At 43.4% G+C, this 3,720-nt stretch overlaps 1 long non-coding RNA gene across 1 annotated transcript; it reads left to right on the forward strand.

The window, feature by feature from the left end:
* The first annotated feature begins 204 nt into the window (after nucleotides 1-204).
* On the forward strand, nucleotides 205-2,100 carry LOC149338472 (uncharacterized). The gene is made up of 3 exons (XR_016283737.1): nucleotides 205-334; nucleotides 1,931-1,991; nucleotides 2,052-2,100. It is a non-coding gene; the product is annotated as an uncharacterized LOC149338472 (long non-coding RNA).
* Nucleotides 2,101-3,720: the final 1,620 nt, after the last annotated feature.

Genomic DNA, 3,720 nt, shown 5'->3' on the forward strand with positions numbered 1-3,720 from the left:
ACACGTTCACGAAAAAGAAAGTAATTTTCTGTTTTTGGAGCCGCAACACGCCCATTTCACCGAAAGTTGGTGACGTCAGCACCGCCGTTACACAAAAAAGTGATCTGAAAAACCTTTGCTACTTTTCATCAATCACGATACATATTTTAAGCGTCAAAAAGTTTCTACTCGAAATATTAGCGCGCAGAATGAAAAGCAGTACTATTTGCTGCGATTCTGCATTCATCGATTGACGGCATCATGGAGGACGGCATGGACGTGATGAGCGGGGAGCTAGGATAATACCGGCGTGCTGTGTCCGTGATTTTCACCGATCAGACCGTTCGCACACAAGGTGAGTGGTGCACATTTTTACCGGCATGAATGATACGCTTTTTGTCGTCTTTTGGGAGTATTGTTGCGGGCTTGTACTGCTGTTGAACAGGGCAGTGAAGCGTGCCCACCACAGCCGCTTTACCGCCGATGCGTCACTGCTGCTTTACTGTCTCTCACAAAAGGTGCACAGCGCGCGGAAGAGAGAGGAACACAAGCGACAAACACGGAAGAGTGCGATAGTTTGCGGGAAAATGCACAAATTTTGCTTTGTCTGCAGATATGCACACCTAAATGAACCGAGTGAGTCAGCGCGGGAATTTTTAGGCCAGGGAAGTACGCGATTGGTTAGCGGAGGAGGACGTCAAAGAGCGCGGGATTTTCAAATTCGTTTCTCGTCTAAGAAAGGATCATAAGGGTACGTTGTGTCTTTTTATTTTTATTGACGTTTATTCATGCCGGTACAAGTAATGCAGTAATTGTGTTCATTTTGTAAGATTTAACTGATCTTATCTTTGGGCCGAAATAGCGTTGCACGGGTCAACGCAGGCTCAAAAGTTTCTATACAGGCGTTTCATATGCCGTACTTGCGCTGCCACAGGCAAGTTTTTCAATGGCACTGATGTCATTGGAGCCGACATTCGAGATTTTTTAGCGCCTTCGACACGCGAGCTCAGTCCGTATCCTCCAATGTCAATCGCCATCTCTTCGGCCAGCCCGTGGAAGAGGTCAAGGGAGGAGTAACTTTATGAAAGATGGCCAAATTATACATATTAAAATACAAATTAAAAAGGGGGGGGGGGATCCTAGGCTGGAGGCGCGAGCCACCGCCCGATACGAAGGGTTAAGCCACTACCATCCATACAACCGTGCTGCGCTTGTCTGCTTGGGCTCTGTGGCTGTTGAATATGATATCTGCTGCTTGCGTTTTTCTGGTGCTTCTTTAGTAAATAGTTCGTGTACTCGCTAAATGGGCGCTTCGAGATAACAGTACACCATTCAGCATTCACTACGCTAGCTCGAACTTTCCGCAGCACTGCGCCGATCACGACGACTGCGCACCTTAGTACCTCGTACTATGCTACTTAAAACATAGTAATTTACAAACAATTTGCTCGGTTGCTTGAGATAAAACGCAAGCTGCGCTCTACTTATGTTAAATAATTCCCCTGTGACCTAGTAGTGTGACATTTGAGGGGGCTGGCAGGTGCAAGGTTATTCACTACCGGTCTGCCGGATCAACTGCAGTGCTAGGAAAGTCTCTTGACACCACTCTATGGAGGGCCTCTTTTGCTCTTGAGAGGCATTTACACTGTGTTCTTGGGCTGCATTTGACTAAAATGGTGCAATTTTTATGTATTGTAGATAATCCAGCACTTGTAAATGCCTATGCTGATTTTTAGGGCCTTTATATGTGGTTGACGCTTATTTGTATACACTCCAATGCATTTCACCACGCATTGTTGGGAAAAATAAGAGCCTGGGCAAGTGCAGAAATGACTTATTTATGCTTATACTCTGCTGCATGTTCATTTGTAACTGGTTTAAAGTTGCAGCTTTCACATGGTGCTACTTTAGTAGACAATTCTTATACGCATTTAACTCCCTCTTATGCCAGGGATCTGCCAGTGATGACGACATCGGGGACATGCCATGTTCTCCTTTCATCATTGCAAAAGGTATAACTCTGTGGTACCGCACTCGGGCGAGCATTCCTGATTTAAAACTTGTTTGTGCAGGAGGCAGTTTCCTTACTGCGACGAGCTTCAGCATATGCATCGACACCCTGCAAGAGGTGCACGCAGCCAACCCATGCCAGGCTTCAATCTCATGTTTTTGGTGCACTTTGCTTCCAATGCTGTGTACCCCAAGGAAACAAGCCTCTGTTTGGAGTTCACACAGCGGTAAGTACTGATCTCACTTGTTAACTGAGTTGTGACGACCTTTCTTGTTTTGGTTTTGGCACTTCTCACATATGCAGTGATGATCAAAGTTATAGGTATATACCACTTTATCATAAGACCTTTTTATGAAAATGCTAACAAAGTGCAAAAGCAATTTTTAAAAAAGTAAGAAAATGTTTGCTGAACCCAGGCAACGAATCAGCTATGGAATGAAATTTTGCTGCTGCTGCTGCTTGGTTAATGCAGCTGGTAAAATAGCGCTCTGAAAAAAATCTGTGGAAAGGAAAGACAGATAAAGCTATTTTTTGTGGAGTTGATCTTCAACCACTTCTTCACAGATTATGGCTATACTACCTGCATTGCATGGTGCCCAGTCACTAATAAGAAAGGGTTGGAAGGGTTACATGGTACTATATTGCTTCTGAGACTATGTAGCAGTGTATGGCTATTTTGGTGGAAGTCATACACGTTGCTTGCTCATAGGGGTCATAGATACTTGCCCAGAGGAGCACAGCACCTGGGGGGGGGGGGAGGGGGTTACTGAAGAGTGCATATGTGCATGCAATGCCAGTAACCCTTTTGTGGCCATGTAACCATCCATTGTTTATGGATAGATTTCAATGTGTCGCCATGCAGATTTGATGGATTTGACGTCGTAGATGGTACTTCGCAGAAATTGTCAGCATTCTTTCGCTATTAGTAAGTACGGGGACTTGTGTTCATGTAACTGTGCGATGAACTTTGTGATGGTTTGATCGTATTTACACTACGGCTGCTGGAGCTTCTTTGATCTTGAGCTCTGGCAGCTGATGTGGTTCTGGCGTTATTTGGAGGGTATGCTATATTTTGTATTTTGTTTTTGTATTTTGTGGTGCTTAATCGGTGTTCGGATTGGATAATTGATGAGGATTTAAATATTTTTCCAATGTCTGGGGCTTTTCATTGCTGTATTATGTGGAAACACATTTGTCTTGTAATCTAAGCCAACTTTTAATACTCTGCACTTTAAAATAAAAATTTGAAATATGAACACACTTAGTGGAGACAACGTATGCTCAGAAGAATAAAGGTTATGTTAACCATTTGTGTTAGAGAAATGGAACAGAAAAAGCAAAGATAGCTTCATAAGTCGCATTGAAGCTGGACTTTCTTCAAGAAGAAATCAGCTGCCTCAAATAAGAGCAAATCTATTTTGATTGCTGCGTTTGAAGTTTCAGTATGTAGTTTCTTGCTGTGAATAGATCATGTATATTGTCCATTACCATTGGTCACTGTGTTTTCCCGCCTCTTCAGTATTCAGAGGATTTTGACTTAAATAGTCGGGGAAACCATGGAAAAGTCAGGGAACTGGAAGAAAGTAGCTTGCTTGACACCCTGGTTTAGTGGCGGGTCATGCATGGTGTTTGTACTTATCATGTCAGTCAACATGACTGAAATCATGGTGTAAGTGTACAAGCCTTTGCAACCACAGTGCTTCATTTTTGCAGCCAATGTTTTGTGTACA

This window comes from Amblyomma mixtum, chromosome 6 (genome assembly GCF_055824585.1).
Source record: "Amblyomma mixtum isolate Tamu chromosome 6, ASM5582458v1, whole genome shotgun sequence".
NCBI classification, from domain to species: Eukaryota; Metazoa; Arthropoda; class Arachnida; order Ixodida; family Ixodidae; genus Amblyomma; species Amblyomma mixtum.